The sequence below is a fragment of the Podarcis melisellensis genome (genome assembly GCF_964234715.1).
Source record: "Podarcis melisellensis genome assembly, chromosome: 13".
Taxonomy (NCBI): domain Eukaryota; kingdom Metazoa; phylum Chordata; class Lepidosauria; order Squamata; family Lacertidae; genus Podarcis; species Podarcis melisellensis.
The window spans coordinates 31,735,629-31,754,374 of NC_138545.1; the positions used below are offsets into that span (position 1 = coordinate 31,735,629).

The 18,746-nt window shown below is 46.1% G+C and overlaps 1 protein-coding gene across 3 annotated transcripts in view; it reads left to right on the forward strand.

The window, feature by feature from the left end:
• Window positions 1-9,245: 9,245 nt before the first annotated feature.
• STAT3 (signal transducer and activator of transcription 3) overlaps window positions 9,246-18,746 on the forward strand; it is a gene marked incomplete at its 3' end in the record, with an annotated part of 40,649 nt that continues 31,148 nt past the window's right edge. For all 3 annotated transcript variants that reach the window (XM_081885600.1, XM_081885601.1, XM_081885602.1), the window contains exon 1: window positions 9,246-9,368. The remainder of the gene's footprint in view (window positions 9,369-18,746) is intronic.

Consider the following 18,746-nt stretch of genomic DNA (forward strand, 5'->3'; position numbering starts at 1 on the left):
CCTACCGGTCCCAATGGACACCTATCAGCACTGGATGAGAGCTGTAGCCCAGCAACACCTGGAGGGCACCACGTTGGCCAACCTTGCCCTGGGCAGTGCAGCATAGATAGCTGGTTGCAGATGGAGCAGCCACGTTCTCTCACTCACCTGCATTCTCCTGGGTGAAGCAATGATGGAAATTCACCGCTGCAAGCCTAACACCTCCTGCATGCCACTCAAAGGAAGGAGGTTAGGTAAGAGAAAAAAGCAGTTGTTTCCGCCTCAGCATAATGGCACCAAGATTGGTTGCTACCACCCCACTGCCTGTGATTGCAGCGCTTTACCTGTTTGTGCACATTCTCTTTGGTTGGCACAGCAGGGGCATGAAGAGGGAACAGGCAAAAGGAGCAGCCTCTGCATGCTCACTTATCCTCTCTCACTCCGTGGCATGATGGAGACAATTGAATTCACTGGGCTCAGTCCCCGTGCCACCTAGTAAGGTAAAGGTAAAGGATCCCTGGATGGTTAAGTCCAGTCAAAGGCAACTATGGGGTGTGGCATTCATCTTGCTTTAGGCTAAGGGAGCTGGCATTTGTCCACAGACAGCTTTCTGGGTCGTGACAGCAGGACTAAACCGCTTCTGGCGCAATGGGACACCGTAATGAGTGCCAGAGAACACAGAAACGCCATTTACCTTCCCAGCACAGTGGTGCCTATTTGTCTACTTGCACTGGTGTGCTTTCGAACTGAGCACCTCTTTTTACACCACCACCAACTGCAGATTGGCTGCTTTTCTTTCAAACAAAAAGCAACACTTTTAAGTATGCCCCTTTTAAAATAGTGTTGTTTGTCACTCCACAAGACAAACCAGGAGATACCACTCAGAACTATTTCTACCCAAGTAGTTCCTTAGTCAGGATCTGAAAGTGTGACTTCCATTTTCCCCTCCAGGTGGCAGCAGCTCCCCTTCAGGTAGGAGCATTAAAAAAAACAAAAAATCAGAAGGGCACTGCCATTGCTGGAACACTGATACAGTACATGTTTGTCAGCCATCTAGTTTCTTAGAGCCCCCAGACATTAGCGGAAGATTAAGGCCTCTGCTCACAAACTCAATAGAAAAGAAGCCTAGCTGGATGTCATCAGCACCATTCTTTCCCTCCTGGGGAATCTTCGCCTACCCATTTGATCCCATTGGGGAGCATCCAGTGCTAATCCTACTCAGAGTAGACCCGCTGAAATGAATGAGCACGACCAACTTAGGGCCATTCATTCTAATGGATCTACTTTGAGTAGGACTGGCACTGGATACACTTTGCACAGAAGAGGTCGGGTTTAAAACCAGGCAAATTTGAAACATCCCACTGGTTTGTTCAGTAAGAGTTGCACAACTGCCTCCTTCAACAACCCGGGGGTTATGTACACCCTTTCGAGGTGATAAGGTACGGGACCAGTGCTTTGACCTGTGAAGCAAATAGTACCTTGGGGTGCGGCAATTCCAATCGGGAGAATGGCAGAGGGGAAAAGGTTAAACTACTCATCCATTAGCACCACGACACCAGTTCAAATTTGAGGGGTGGGGAACCAGCATTTAAAAATTGCATATCAGATTATGGATCTCCTACTGTTCTGCCTAGTTGTGCCTTTATATGTGCCAGTGGTGCAGCCTTAAACTCACCCCTCCCATCACTCCCAAACAGCTGGCCTTGGCTTAGACCTAGCTGAATCTCTGGAAGTAGCAGGGCCGGCCCAGGATGTTTTGTCACTTGAGACAAAACAAAAAAAAAATGCATGCTGTGCCCTCCTCTGCCCACAGCCCCACAGTTGCTGAATGGAGGCAGCTTACAGAAGCCCTGGCAGGAGAAGAAAAATTAAGAGGCCGGATGGGGGGAACAGGTAAAGGAAGAGGTGGGAACCAAGCACAGGAGGAGGTGGGTGGCATGCTCCCCAGGGCTTGGATCTGCTGCCCCTCCCAGCTGTCCCCAGCCTGCCGCCCAAGATGACTGCCTCATCAAACCTCCTGGGTGGGCCAGTCCTGGGAAGTAGCCAGCAACTAATTCCCCGCTGGATGCAACATTCAACAGGAGGTTCTTGGCGAAGCCATCACTGATCCCACAGCACATCATCATCTGTTGGGACTTGCTGGGAAGAGGTGAAGAGGCTTTTCCAGAGTTGGCCCCTCCTCGCTCTGTAAGTGGCCCCCGTGACGAGGAAGACAGATGATGGTGACAGAATGAGTGGGTGGGTAATTGATACATTACTTTGGAACTCCAGAATGGAATCCTCCGTTGAGCAATGAATAAGGACAAAACGATAATGCCAAAATTCCACAGCTGCTCGCTTCTACCTGTAAATATGGTTTTCCCATTCTTCTGACTTTGTGCATTTCACTTCCTTCAAAAAAGAAAGAAAGAAAACGGTGTCCTTATCCTGGAGTTTCCTTTGATGTTACTGAGCATGATGGGAAATGGTAAGGGACTGGGCTGATTTACCCACCCATATCAAGGCTGAGTCAGAAGTACCACAAGAGACTCCACTGATCTTTGGCAGCTGGAAAGAACAGATAACTACAAGCAAGTCTTCAATGCAACAGAGAGAAAGGAAAGGAAAGGAAAATCTTCTGGGTGGTATACAACCAGCTTTTACTCAGAGTAGACTCAATGAAACATGTCCACGACTAACTTAAGTCCATTATTTTAAGTGGGTCTGCTTTCAGTGAAAATTAGTTGAATATAGCTGTCTGCATAGATAAGCATTTGCGTGGGATTCACAGGGGAGAAGACAAAAGGGCAAGACAGACCACAGCAGAAGACCTTTTATAAGATCAAAGCCAAAGCACAATAACCACAGGTTTCAACTCTCACTGCGGCATTTATTGACTTGAAAGCAAAGGTCATCATCGCCCAGTGACATCACAGCATATTTGGGTAACTCCGAAAAGATTTCAGATTACCACAAAAGGCATGTTAAGGCATGTTAAGAAATAAATAAAGACATTTCACAAAATAGGTGGGTACCACAACAAGGTGTTGCAACAGACCGTACACACTTGCTTTCCCCCCCACAATCCCCAGCCACAACACCTAACAATGCTGTCATATCATTTACATATCTAAGCCAACCCCAGGAGCACCAGATCTTACCCAAGTCTGTAAAGCCTCTGCAACCACTAACAAGGTCTGACCGGAATCCTTCTTGGGTTGGCTCATTAAGTGCAACTGGGAAGAGATGTTGCAGGGCAGAGTGAGCCTGATCCAAATTTCTGCCAGCCAGTCAGCTAGTCATGCTCTTTCCCAGGAAACTACATTCCATCCCCCTCCCCCGCCCAAAAAGGCAAGGTGGTATTCCCTGGCTATAGAGCATGCTCAGTCTTCATTGGTCTGTTTGGGGTCCCCCTCCTTTTTAGGGGTTTTGTCCCCAGTTGTTTTGTTTGTTTGTTGGGGGGATAGTTCTGCAAATCTTGGCTTTTCTGTGAACCTGCTGATACCTCCCCTTGTGTGTAGATGGAGCCATTTTGACCACACAAGGATCCATAAATGATAATAAAACATTGGCTGCCCACAACTGTGAGTCTCCTGGAATTCAATTCTACCTGCCATTCAGATATGCCATAGGCATGAACTTAAAGCATAGTTGCATAAAAGCATTCCTCAATGAGTGACTTGCTAAGGTTTTCGAAAAGATCACTGCTGGCCGTGGGTTCATACGATTACCGCTGCAAGCTCCCCAAAAATGATACAGCAGCCATGTCCAACTGAGAATCCTTGCCACAGGTGGTCTCTATCAAAACATTTCACAGTCTGGCTGGTCCACATTCAGCTGTTAATCCACTTCCCCCACATTCACATTTAGACTGGAATAGTCCATGCCTGCAGCAATTTGATTTGGCAAATGCGAAGCAGCTTCAGTACCCATCCCCTTTTGTGTGTGTCCCTGCCTTCTAATTTATTAACTCTGTTATGCCAGTTAAATACTGTACCCAGGGCTGGATTTAGGTTTAATGAGGCCCAAAGCTACTGAAGGAAATGGGGCCCTTTATATGTCCAGCTGTCCTTTGTCAACAACAAATTGTTGCTGTTTTTTGTGATGAATATATGTTACAGTATATGGTAATTTATGGACCTAATAGGTATCTAAAGCCATTTGCACATGTTGCCATGCAACCAGTCCATGCAGGCACCCTATATATAGAAATGAGCAAACCAGTGATATTTTAGGGAGCAGGCTAGCCCCGGGGCCCATTACTGTACTTACATCATAGGAGCCTACACAGCACAAGTACTATTATGGTATATATAGGATTTATTTTGTTTTTTATCTAATATTTTGGAAATGTACATCCAGGTTTTTTTTCCCTTTAATTTTTTTTTGGGGGGGGGCCCAAGAGAGTGGGGCCCTAAGCTATGGCTTGTTTAGCTTATACGTAAATCCGGCACTGACTGTACCAATAGGGCATGCACGCAGATACCTTTTTAAATTAAAAAAACAACAACACACAAAATCTTCACCTAAGAAGTGTGTAAAAGCGCAGTCAGCCAACTGTAAATTTGCTCGTGCAGTTTTCTGGTTTCATGCAAATCTGAGGGTCAAAGGAAAGCTGGATAAGAAATGAACACACTGATGAAGCAGTGGGTGTGGAAAGCAGAGTAGCAGAAAGTGGTAATTTATCCATCACTCCCTAAAAAACAAAACAAATTGTATGCAACCCTGAGTAGAGAGGTTTGGAGCCCCATCTCCCCCAACTTATTGGATTAGAATTGACAGGGATCTGCATTCAGATGGGTGTTGCTTGATGGTAATGTCACTTAGACAATGCAAATTAAATGGAAATGCAAACAGCTGCCAATACACAGTAAAGTCCAGTGTGGACGAGCCCTCGGACTCTACTCTGGTTAACATGTGTACACTCACTTCATATTAATCAGGTCTTAAATTGCATAACCCAGCTGAGCAGCCCACCAAGAAAAAACTAGCTTAGCCAGTGCACTTCACGGCTGTAGAATGATTTCTTCCAGGATCTGCTGCTACCTATAGGATTGTGCCCCACTCACCCATGCAACAGAGTCACTGTGTCCCCAACAGCTGCAGGAGTTGCAGCACTTCAAAAAAAGTGCCACTTTGCAGCATGAAGGTGCCACAATGATGAACGCATTTATTATTTCCTATCATCTATCTATCTATCAACTAGAAATGTAAGGCTGTCATCATGCAGCCCCCATTGGAAGACTTGCATCACAATCCTGGATTTGTATGAAGCTAGAGTGCACATATGATCTGGCTGTTGGGACCAGCTGTGAACTATTTTGATCAACTGTCGCAGCCAAACTGTACAGGATACTGGAAAACGAGTGATCAAATTTTGCACCGTTAAAAAAATATATTATTTTTTGTCAAAACACAAAGCAATTGTGTGGTGTGCGTGCGTTTGTGTGTACATGAGAGAACTGAATCGAATAATCCAGTTGGGGCAACAGTACCCAGCCCTTTCCACCATGTTGTTTTCCTGATCTTAAAGAGCCTCTTCCCCACCTTGGATACCAGTTCAGCGTTGGAAATCATATAGGGACCTGTGCAGTTGCCGGTAGTTTGTGGGAGATTTAGAGCAGGGAAGCAGCACAGTAGAATGGGTTAATTGCTCCATCCCTCAGCATCATGTCTTAATCCAATTCGCACTTCTCTCCAAAACTTTTTCAAACTAAAACTTTTATTCCTGGATTTCCCAGCAGCTCACTGGTTTATCTCTCAGTGGGCTGCTAAACCCGGGCCTGTGGATTCTTATATACAAATAATAATAATCCTGCACATTGATCCGTAGCATGTCAGGGAGAAGGCTAGCCTGGCAGTGAACCCAGTTAGTTTTGTCACAGCCTGATCATTGACTTGAGGTAACATGGAGTCAGTTATTTTCACTGGTGGTACCAGTGTTATGGAATGCCCTCCCTGGTGAAATACAAGAGGCTCCGTAAGTATTGGCATTCTGCTGACTCTTTAAAACATGCCTGTTGAGGTAAGCTTTCCTCTGATTTCCTGGTCTGTGGTTTTAACAGACTTGTTTATGATATATTTTAATTAGGGATGTTTTTCTACTTTGATCTTACTGTTTTACTATGATTGACAGCTTGTTATTTTGCTGCTGGCTTTTTCTGCTTGGGAAATGCATTGACACTTCTTCTCAAGATGAAAGGCGGTGTATGTAGGAGGAAAATTGACCTGACCTGTGTGTGAGTACAGTAATTAACAAAAGAATCAGATGGGTACCTAAATTCCAAACATAGGGCTTTGCACACCCCTCCAGCAGGAGAGAGCCCCCAACAGAATTTAAAACAATCTCAGAGTTAAACAGCAGTATTGCTAGTAGGTTGCTAAACCTTTTTGCATATCCCATTTAGTGTATTTTAAAACGCCTGCCCCCTCTCTCTACCCCTGTAGCAATGAACAGGCCACATACAGTTCAGTAAGTTTTAATTGCTTAACTTTCTAAATCCAAAAGTCCAGTTCATGTGTTATTTCATGCAGCAGCAAAAAGAACACAGGCAGATTACTTTTGGGTGCAAAATACAGTATATAGTTTCAAACATTAGTCCTGGTTGATTACATGGCACAGAGAGAGGTGAGGAACAGAAAGAGAAGCAGCTTCACTTCCTTCCTCATGGAGGTAAGGGGCATGACCTAGCTGAGTCTAAGAACTCTGTGGTTTTAAACCCTTCATGCACCAACTAGCATGTATGCATAGATATGTTTGACTGCAATTTCCCACAGTATATAAATTATTTTAATAACAACAATCCGGTTTCCTTTGTTTTTGTGTGTGTCATGTATGAAAAGACTTCAGTACATGTAACAAAAACGGGTTTCAGAAATTGTTGGTTTGTAAGCCAATCAATAAAACGAATTTCACAAAACAGAGAAACACACAAAAAAGAGGAAATTGGCACAACAGGGACAGAGGTGAACAAGTGAGCTTTCCAACATCCTCTGCTACGCAACGCAGAACTCATTAATCTAGACCAGGGGTAGGCAACCTAAGGCCCATGGGCCGGATGAGAGGCCCAATCCCCTTCTCAATCCAGCCCACGGACAGCCCAGGAATCAGTGTGTTTTTACATACATGAGTAGAATGTGTCCTTTTATTTACACTGTATCTCTGGGTTATTTGTGGGGCCTATCTGGTATTTTTACATGAGTAGAATATTGCTTTTATTTAAAATGCATCTCTGGGTTATTTGTGGGGCATAGGAATTCGTTCATTTTTTTTCAAAATATAGTCCCACATGGTCTGAGGGACGGTGGAACGGCCCATGGCTGAAAAAGGTTGCTGACCCCTGATCCAGACCAAACATGTTTTTCCTTCTGGTGTACGCACCACCTGTGCACTAACAGCACCCATCCCTTCCCAGGGTCAGCTGCAGAGGTTACACAGCACCTTGGGAGGACTGGCTAATGCCAACCACTAACACACCTAAAGGAGGTTTGGGACTTTCTGCTTTGTGCCATACCATCTGCAACTCATACAGAGTCAGACTCAAAGGACAAGGTAGCTCAGGTCAGAAGCTAGACACTCATTTTCCCATGAAAGTCAAAGGGTGATGATTATCGTTATATAACAAAAACCAAACCAAACCAACAACAACAACAACAACAACACATTACCGGGCCCAGTTCAAATTGCTGGTTTTGACTTTTAAAGTCCTAACCAGCTTGGACCAGAGCTATTTACTGGACCACCCACACCTATACCAACCAGCTCATACCTTAAGATCTGCTTCAGAGGCTCTCCTGGTATGCCCACTACATAAATCAATAATGAGGGTAGCCATGAGAAGTCCTTTTGGTGGCCTGCTCTATGGAACAATGTCCTATTGGACTGACACCAAACCTCCATGCTGCAGGCTTTTCAGGAGCCCTGACGACTTACCTGATTGGTTTCCAGGAATGATATTCAATATGCAGATTACACCAGAGCGCCATCTCTCTGTCCCATTTGACTCAGGAAAAGCTACAGAGGTGTTAGACCAACACCTAGAGGTGTTAATGGGCTGGGGGGAAAACCTAGGAGGTTAGCTTAGAGCACGGTTGGCCAATATGGTATCCTCCAGATGATGTGGGACTACAACTCCCATCAACCCCAACCAGTATGGCTAATAGTAAGGAAAGATGGTAGTCTGAGTGCAACAACATCTAGAGGACAACACACTGACTACTCCTGACAGATGCATTCACTGTATTCTTTCTGGTGCTTGCTGAAGACATTATTATTTAGGCAAGCCTTACTCAGATGTTTGGAAAGTTTATATGGGTTTTAATTTGTTTTCGGTCTATTATGGTTTTAACTTTGTGTATGGCGTAAATTATAGCTGTAAAAGTTTTTAGTGATGATTTTGTTTTTAGTCTTTTTTTTGTAAGCCACTTTCTTTTTCCTACAACCAAGGGGCATATAAAATTTATGAAATAAATCTAAATATATAAGGAAGGGCGCAGAGAACACCACAGCTGTGTCCTCTCACCACCTCACCTCCACTTCCTGCCTCCCAGGATCTGCCGCCTAAGGCAACCACCTCACTCTATCCAATGGTAGAACCAGCTGTGGCAGATACTCATGCAAACACCAGCCTCCTCCTCCTCCTTCTTGCTCACTTGCCATTTCCTTCTGGGTGCCACACACAGTGGAGGGGCTGGGTCCCAGTAACTCCCATCTCTCCCCCGCCCCAATACCGACTGCTCCAACAAGAGAGAAGGTAAGCAAAGAGGTAGGGGAGAGTCTGGGTCAAACGACCAGCTGATGGAGGCACTCGCCCAGTGCTTCCTGGCAGGAATAGGCAGAGACAGCAGCTGCTGTGGCTTCCTCCTGTCAAGACTCTCTGTCAGCACTGGGAGAGGAAAGGCGGGCTCGACTTCTCTTTGCTGAGCAGGGCAGGGGAGAGGGCTGAGCCCACTAGGGGGAGGTGACCCACCAACCCCCCAGCCCCCACGCAGCTCTGCAGCATCCCCGCTGAGAGCTCCTTCCCCCGCCCACTGGGGCTGAAGCGAAGCCTCCCTCCAGCTCAGGAGAAAGACAACAGCGGCGGCGGCGACGTCACGCGCTGCCCGGAACTCAGCTGGGTTTCCAGCAGAGCAGCGGGAGGAGGAAGCCAGGCGTGGAACAGCCGGATGAATAATGAAAGCCGAGGCCCGCGCTGATTGGCTACCAGATGCGCCTCCCGGCGAAGGGACCAGCGGAGCTCGCCGGCGATTGGTCGGCGGCGGAGAATGTCGGCAACTCGGGGCGCGCGGGCGAGAGGGAGGGGGCGGGGTCAGGCTCGCAGCCAGCAGCTGGGGCAGGGCTAAGAGCGCGGCGACGGGAAGAGGCCGGATCGGTCCCAGCGGTGGGCAAGGGGCGCCGGGCGGTCTGCAAGGTAGGCCGGGAGGCACCGGGGGCGGGGGCCGCCGGGCGTGCCGGAGCCTTGCTTTGGGGCGGGAGGGCTCAGCAGCGGCTCAGGTTGAGGCTACCTCTAAGCATGTGCAGAGTGCCCCTCTCCATCCGCCACTTGATGGGTGACAGCTGGGGGCAGGGGGCTGCTCCGAGGAACAACTGCTTCCCCTGGGGAATCAAGGGCCAAGTGGGCAGGAATTCTTTAGTCAGGATGGGGTCGGCGAGCGGCTAGCAAAGAGCAAGCTGTGGGGAGGAAGAGGCTGAGAAGTGGCTAATCTTGGGTGCGGGGAAGAGGTGGCTTCGTGGGTGCTGGTGGTGGTCTGCTTTATCCTGCCAGCTATGAGCCTTGGAAGGAGGTGGTGGGTCATGGGAGCCTCTTGAAGGATCCGGGAAGTCTGCCGTCATGTATATAGTTTTTTTGGAGGGGTGTGCGTGTGTATGTGTTAATGCGCGTTCGGTTTCCTGGACTTCGGATTAACTCAAGGTGTTGGGTCTGTCGGCGGAGATGTTTGCTCTCCGTGCTCCCTCCAAAAAGTGTGAGGGGTCTGCGTGCGCCCCTGATATAGGTTATTGCCCCTGAAGTATGTATTAGGTACACTTTGCGGGCCCTCCCCTAATGGCGGGGAGCGTCTGGAGAGACGCGGAAAAGGGAATAATTGTAGGGCTGTTGCAGGTGGGTTGGAAACCCCATGCTGTTCCCTCAACTACAAGGAAAACGGCTGCTGAAAGCGAGGGTCCCATCTGCACTATGAATTTGAAGTGGTTTTGTACCGCTTTAAACAGACGTGCCCCCCCTCCCGCTCAAGCATCCTGGAAAGTGGAAGAGGACTTAAGAGGCTTAAAAGTTGTGAGGAGAGTTGAGCGTCAATTCCGGGAATTTCCTGGGAAGAAGGATTGATTGTTAAACCTCTCTGAGACTGTGAGCTGAATGTGTATGTGAGGGGGGAGGGGTGTCTCATGACAACTCTCAGCACACTTATAAACTACAGTTCCCAGGATGCTTTGGGGAGGGGGAACGGAGGATGATTTAAGGCTTTTTAAAAATCTGCTTTGAGGTTTTGTTTTTTTTAATCAAGCCGTGTATTTATTTTATGAAATAAGTAAAATAAAGTGCTGTGATACTGCTTTTAAAGTACAGTATAGTGAAGATGGGGGGGTCTAGGGCAGTATGGCAGCTGTCACCTATGCAGAGCTAGCTGATATGGTGTTATCTAGGTGCATTGTTCTTGGTTCTTCCTATCATTCAACAAGGAAGGGTTGGGTCCTGGCTTGTCATCCACATGCCTCATTTTTGTGGGGGTGGTATCCCTGTTGCTGGAAGTTATCAATTGGGAAATCCCCATTTTTATCTCTCTCTTCTCTCACCCCACCCCGGCATCACTTCTTTATCTGGCTATACAAACACAGTGTCCCTGAATGTGAGTCTTCATAAAAATGAGATTTAAAAACAAAGCAGAACTGGAGCCAGCCTCCCAAACGGCTGTGGGAGATTCTGACTTGGTTTTGTAGTGAAGTGATGTTTTGTGAGGTTGACCCCCCACCCCTTCTCACTGACTTACTCTGTTGCCTGCTAAATTGGGCGCTGTTGTGTAGCAAAAAAACCCTCCACTAAACTTTAAAAAAAGGCTGACAGGAAGCTTCTGTTTGCACAAGTGTCTCAATAGGCCAAGTGTGGGGGAGGTTGCGTTATGGTGCAAAAACAGCTCTGCTGCAAAGCTGGCCAGTCCAAGGGTTACGATCTGGCGATGAGGCATTGAAACCTCTGTCGATGTTTACCTTTCTGTTTCAGAAGGAAGGCCTTTGCTACTTTCGAGGTACTTCAGCTTTTGCTCTGGATTGCATTGCCAGGTTTCGATGGGGATAGGAGGTACTTGGCTGCTTCCAAGGTTGCCTGGGATGCCTGCTGGAACTTGAAAATTCCCAAATTGTCATTAAGAAGCTTCTAGCAATAATTTAAGAACGTGCTCCTTCACCAGAGCATTCAGATCTCTCAGGGGGGTTCTTGCATGGCTAGGGAAGTGACTGAAGAAGGAGCTTGCTCTTTTGACTGTGGGTTGCACAGGCAGGTTTTTCCCCATTACAGTGGTACCTTAGGTTAAGTACTTAATTCGTTCCGGAGGTGCATACTTAACCTTAAACTGTTCTTAACCTGAAGCTAATGGGGCCTCCTGCTGCCGCCGTGCCGCCGGAGCACAATTTCTGTTCTCATCCTGAAGCAAAGTTCTTAACCTGAAGCACTATTTCTGGGTTAGTGGAGCCTGTAACCTGAAGTGTATGTAACCTGAAGCGTATGTAACCTGAGGTACCACTGTAGTTTATCTGGCCCAGGGATTCCTTGTATAGACATTACAATGGCTATTTAATTGAGGGAGCAGGGTAAGCGAATTATCACTTTCTCCTGCCTACGGCAAGGTGCTTGCTTTCTTAACAAGGGCTGGGGAACCTGTAGCCTTTAAGAAGTCGGTTGGCTCCAAGCTCTATCATCATCCTGGACCATTGACCATGCTAGCTGGGGCTGATGGGAGTTGTAGTCCAACAGACCCTGGAGGGCCACTGTCCCTGGTTTAGGCATTGGGGCATATTTCTGCTCCTGTCCTCCAGGATAACCACAGGGAAATGGAAGTGAAGAGAAGCAGCATAGGCTAAGATCTTGCAAAGAAGCGGGAATGTCCTGCTGTTTTCAACTGAACTGGGCACTTAAAAGATGCAGTAATGTTGTATACCCCCCAACATTTTCCCAGTGAAAATACGGACACCCTATTCCATAATAATAATAATAGTAATAATTTATTATTTATACCCCACCCATCTGACTGGGTTGCCCCAGCCACTCTGGGCGACTTCCAACATATATACCGGTATAAATGTTTTAAAACTTCCCTATACAGGGCTGCCTTCAGATGTCTTGTAAATAGGTTGTATAGTTTCTTATCTCCTTGACTTAGGGGTCGCATACCCTCCAACATTTCTCCTATGAAAATAGGAACGTCCTAAGGAAAAGTGGAACATTCCAGGATCAAATCAAAAACCAGGTCAGCTTCTGTAAATCTGGGACTGTCCCCGAAAAAAAGGGACACTTGGAGAGTCTGATATTGATGTTCCAGTGCCCTGACTTCCATGATGTTGACTGCGAGGTGTTTGCTGAGAACCAGTATTCTTTCTCTGTCTCTTTCTCCCCCGCTTCCCCACCCCCCTTTGGTTTGCAGTAAGTCAGTTTTATGATTCCTGGCTGACTCCTGCTGCTGCTGCTGTTCTCCCAGCTGGCGTCTCCAATGTCAAAACCACAGTGCAGTGTTTGTCTCTGGCCTGTGTTTATAGAAGCAAGGTGCGAAAGAAGCGACATCTTATACAGGAGCTTGGTTATAAAGATCAGGACAGCTAGTCTGTAAGCGTAATAATCCATCATGATCCAGCACAAAGCCCTTGGCTACGTGGAACAAATTAAACTTGTTAAAGGTCACACATGCAAAACAACTTTGCTTTCATTTTAATTCTTTCCCCAAAATAAATGGAAATGGGAGCATTTATTTGACCGGGGGGGGGGGGCACACTTAATGTGTCAAATCTGGCTTTTAAAAGTCTGACACAGTCTGCCAGCTATTAAGAACTGGTCCTGCTTGGAAGTCGGGATTTCTGATAAGTCCTTTGTCAGAGGCATGTATGTTGTAGTAAAGTGAGGCCCTTACTTAAACCAAAAGCTTTTGCTCCATACGTCATGTGATAATCCTGCAAACAGGTATTGAAATGAAATTTTTGTGCCTATGTTCAGGACATACTTCTGCATCTTAAGTTTTAATCCCATGCTGTTTTGTCTTTTTTTAAATGCACATGTATAAAATCCAGCAAAATAACATATCTTTACAATAATTAAATTTATCTTAGACCAGTGGTTCCTTATTAGGGGTCCGAGGACCCATAGAATGCACCCAGGGAGTCCATAGCCCCATCCCTTACCTACCCCCAACTAATTTTTTGTATTTTTTGCATAGTAATATCACAAATTTTATTGTCTGTTTCAGTGCTGTATGGTTTTTGTTTTGTAATACATTTTTATTAGTTTTCAATTACAGTCCAATAATAGCCTCATTATAACAATAGCAATAGCAATTGTTATCCATCATGCCTTTGGCAGAGCTGATATCCCATTGTCGTTTCAGAAATTTCTCCATTGCTCTGTCCCATGCTTCGTTCTTTTGCACCAAGAACTTTAACAACAGCTGCAAAAGTCACTCTGTCCCAGTAAATAAACTGTTGTCACCATTTTCCTTCTCAGCCTGGGAAGAAGACCGATCTGTCAAACTACAGATGATTCAATAAAGAACCTTAGCAGCTACTTGGCAGTTTGCAGACTTCTTTCATTCTTCCTTCCTGCTGAAGATATATGAGCAATTTCTTCTATCCTCGCTTGAACAAATATACAGTAATTTGAACTAACGTTCAGAGGACAGTTGCTGAATCATAAATGTGGAGAAGAAAACTTTAAATAAACTGTAGGCTTCCCCCCCCCCCAGTCTTTTGCACCAAATGAAGTCTTATCTCAAGTTCAAACCTTAAATCCTTGCACTTGGTTTGTTCCGCCATTTGTGATCTTATCTCTTTTAGCATGTGCCTGTACTTTAGTCCAAATTCAGCTCTAATTAACAGGAGAACTTCTGCTTCTTAATGGCAGCGCCGGAGGGTTTTCGGCAGGCGAAGTGCTTTTGCACTCAGCACCTCCCTGGCCCCTGCATTCCATGTACTGCTTTATTCTACCTAACTTGTAGAGTTGGAGAGTGCCTTGTAGCCCCCACACACCCTCCGCCCCATATCTCAGGTGGCACAGTGGGTCAGTATGCTTGGCTCTTAACCAGAAGGTTGGTGGTTTGAGCCCACCCAGGGACAACTGTGGGCAGGATTCCTGCATCACAGGGTGTTGGGCTTGGTAAATCTATGGGTACCTTCCAATCATACAGATCTATTATTCTATAAATAGGTGACTGCCCAGCCGCTAATTGAAGATCTCAGGCTGACAGGCCAGGAGAGGACATTTTCTGTGGCATCTCCTCATCTGTAGAACTTCCTTCCCCAGAGAGGTGTGTCTGGCACCTTCAACATGGAGCTTTTGGTGAATGTTGAAGACAAGCCTCTTCACTGTGGCTTTTGACACTTGATGTCTTATTTTTAGGGACGTGGATGGCGCTGTGGTCTAAACCACTGAGCCTCTTGGGATTGTGACACGGTGAGCTCCGGTTGCGCGGTCCCTGCTCCTGCCAACCTAGCAGTTCGAAAGCACGTCAAAGTTCAAGTAGATAAATAGGTACCACTCCGGCAGGAAGGTAAATGGCGTTTCCGTGCGCTGCTCTGGTTTCGCCAGAAGTGGCATAGTCATGCTGACTGTATGACCTGGGAAAACTGCCCTCGGACAGACGTCGGCCCCCTCGGCCAGTAAAGCGAGATGAGCACCCCAACCCAAGAGTCATTCGCAACTGGACTTAACTGTCAGGGGTCCTTTACCTTTACCTTTTTATGTCTTATTTTTAGGACCCAGCTTGTTTCTGCGATTGTTGGTGGTTTTGAACTGCTAATAATAATAATAATAATAATAATAATAATAATAATAATAAATAATACCCCACCCATCTGGCTGTTTCCCCAGCCACTATAGGCGGCTTCCAATTGAGTGTTAAAACAATGCAGCATTAAATATTAAAAACTTCCCTAAGCAGGGCTGCCTTCAGATGTCTTTTAAAGATAAGATAGCTGCTTATTTCCATCACATCTGATGGGAGGGCGTTCCACAGGGCAGGCGCCACTACCAAGAAGGCCCTCTGTCTGGTTCCCTGTAACCTCACTTCTCGCAAAAGGGAACCGCCAGAAGGCCCTCAATGCTGGATCTCAATGTTGTGCAATACTGTGTTTTAATATCATTTTAATTGTTGTACCATGGCCTGACACCTTAGGGTGAAGGGTGGGTAATAAATTGTAATATTTGTAATATTTATGATAATATCTCCAGAGAGAGAGAGAGAGGCAGCCCACCTGCCAGGCAACAGTTTCCAGCATCAAACTGATCTTATGAAGAACTTTTTAATGTTCATCCAAAATCTAATCCTGCCCTCTGGGGCAGAGAGAACAAGGCTTTGTCATAGCACTCCTTCATTACCTGAAGGGATTTCATGCTGCAGCCACCACACCCCTCAAGTCTTGGCTTCTCCAGAATAGAGATCCAGGTATCTTCTTTGACAATATGTCAGTATTTAGTTTGCATTCTGAGTTTCCCAGGGTCCTCAGAAATGTGTGTCATAACGTTTCTCACACAAACGGCGAGAATCCCAGAGTCCATCGCTTCAAATGAGTGGAGAACTGTCATTCAACTAGGAGAGGCAGAAAGTTCAGTGGCTGTCTTTATTTCGAAACAAATGCTTTGAGTTTTCTTTGCTTGTTGTGGCTCCCCCAGCACTTTGCTTTTAGTGGTTCCCTAGCCATGTGCACAGGAAACGTTTCTCAAAGTGAGAAGTGGCCAGTGCATTATCTCCCTCCACGTGCAGAAGTGCTTTCAATTGTTTCTTGGTGTATCTGGTTCCTGTTCTGCCTCCCCCCCCCCCTCTCTCTCTCTTTTAAGCCTATGAAGAGTTCTGCTGCAGCCGGCCAATGGCCCATGTTGTCAAACAGCCTATTGTATCTCAGAGGACATTTATCAGCACCCTACCTCATCCTGCTCCTTCAGCCGCTTGAATAAAAGCATAGGGCAAGTTGACAGATAGGATCCCTGCAGATTCAGATTATTAACAACCATGTGCAGAAAGTTCACAGGGCCTGTAACCACTGTTAGAAGTCGTGTTTATCTTGGGGACCCCATCTTTATGGACACCTTCTAGCTCACTGGCCTCGTTTGCTTATACAGTGGTACCTTGGAAGTTGAACGGAATCCGTTCCAGAAGTCTCTTTGACTTCCAAAACATTTGGAAACCAAGGCTCCCACAGCCAATCGGAAGCCCCGTCGGACATTGGGTTCCAAAGAACGTTTGCAAACCGGAACACTCACTTCCGGGTTTGTAGCGTTCTGGAGCCAAAACATTCGACTCGCAAGGCATTTGGGATCCAAGGTACAACTGTCATGCTAAGCCCAAACCATAGCTTGGTGAACAATTGCAGCCACTTCACTACCTTCCACCCGACAATCCTGCCGCTGAACTACCTGGCTGGACTAAACAGACCATGGGCAGTTAACTAAGTACAAACCTTGGAGCCACTTGGGTTCACATAGAGCTCTGAGCCAAATCATGGCTTTGCTCTGGGTAGCCTGACAGCATCAGACCCAGGGGAGGAGTGAAGCAGTCAGCTTTTTCCCTAGGCACCTGTACCTATGCATGTTCTTGCTGTGTTACATCCAAACCAGACAAGGCACAAATTTGATGCATATATTTTTTAAAAACAAAACAAAACATGGCAAGTCAAGTGTCTTAATTGCGCTTTTAGATTTTAATAGTTTTTATTTGATACAGTATTTTAATAGTTGTATTTGTTTTGTGAGCCACTCGGAGAATTTATATTATGGATTGGCTATGTGCCACCAGCCTTTCCCTAACCTCCCAGTACTTTGCACTACAAATCGCATCAGCCTCAGCCGGCTGGGGAAATCCTGCTGCTTTAAAATCTTTCTCTCGGCCCAGCTTGGCTTTCATGCAAGCATGATGAGTCTGCTGTTTGCAATGGGGAATCAAAAGCATTTCCTGATCCACTGTGCAGACTGCTGGCTTCTTTCACTTTCCATTCATGGTTTGAAAAAAGAAGACCGCCCTGAATTGTGCCATGGTGGTGGTTGTTCTTTGAGACTGAAATGTCTACCCTCTCCCTTGCCTGCCGACGATTTATTTCAAATGATTCTTGACCCTCAGGAAACTGAAAGATCGGAACAGACAAATAACAGTTATTTCCTCCCGGGCTTCATAGCTAGCTTCCAAATGACCTGTGCGTGGAACAAATCCGAAGGCAACTTCCTTGTCTCTGGGGCAGTTCCCAGCAGAGTCTGCCTCCTGTGTTTCCCGTAAGCCCCTTTCCTGCTTTCCAAGGGAGTTGCTGGAGGCTGGCTTTGGGGGCGAATGAGAACAGAGACTGAGAATTCATCCCATGCTTACCGGTCAAGACTGTAAAGGTACAGTGTTGTTGGGGGGGGGGGCGCGTGTCCTGTGAGTTTTGTTTCATTTTGTGCTCTGAGGGGGCTTTTTGAATGTGGGTGAAAGTAAACGTGACTCAGTGAATGTGGAAGGTTTGCCAAAAGTCCGTCTGTTCTGCAGATGTGACGGAATGAGGTGCTGGCATGAATCGCACCACAGCAAAGAGCTGGTGGGGAATTACTTTTTTTAAAAAAAGCTATCTCATTTTAATTCTGAACAACCTGTAAAGGCCTTTGGCTATATACAATAAAATTTATTTAAATGGAAATATTTTAATTGCGTAACTAGAAAACTAGAACTGAAAAATGGATGTGCTAGTTTGTTTACTTCCTAGGAGGTACGCGTGGAGGAGCATCCGTTTGGTGTAATGGTGAGAGTGTCTGACTAAGACTTGGGAGACCAGGGTTCGAACCTCCACTCAGCTATGAAGCTCACTGGGGAACTTTGGGCAAACACACCCTTTTAGTCTAACCTACCTGACAGGGTTGTTGTGCAGTTTAAATGAAGAGGATGAAAACTTAGGGTTGGCATACATCCAGAATATCCCGGACTTATCCAGAATACTGCATTCAAAAGCAGTGTGTGGGTGGAAATCACTAAAAATGCTCGGGAAAATCCAGACATATGGCAACCTGTGTTGGCTGTGTCATTTTTTTGCTATTTTCCTTAAAAAATAGGGCAAAAACTTGTTTGTTTGTTTGCCAAAAAAGCTCAACAAACTATGTATGCCACCTGGAACTCTTTGGAGGAAAGGTGGGATAGAAATGCAGTAAGATAAACAAAGAGCAGGAAAACCAAGCAAAAAGAGCTTTTAAGCCCTCTGCCTTGCTTATCAGGCTCTGAGAGACACTTACCTGGAGGCCTTTGTGAGATGTCACAAAGGCCTCCAGAGTTTACAAAAGACCTTTCCAGGGCCTGGTAAACACCTTGCATGTGTTTACCGTATTTTCTGCTCCATAAGACACACCAGACCACAAGACGCACCTAGTTTTTGGAGGAGGAAAACAAGAAAAAAAATATTCTGAATCTCAGAAGCCAGAACAGCAAGAGGGATCGCTATGCAGTGAAAGCAGCAATCCCTCTTGCTGTGCTGGCTTCTGGGATAGTTGCGCAGCCTGCATTCGCTCCATAAGACGCACACACATTTCCCCTTACTTTTTAGGAGGGAAAAAGTGAGTCTTATAGAGCAAAAAATACGGTAATTT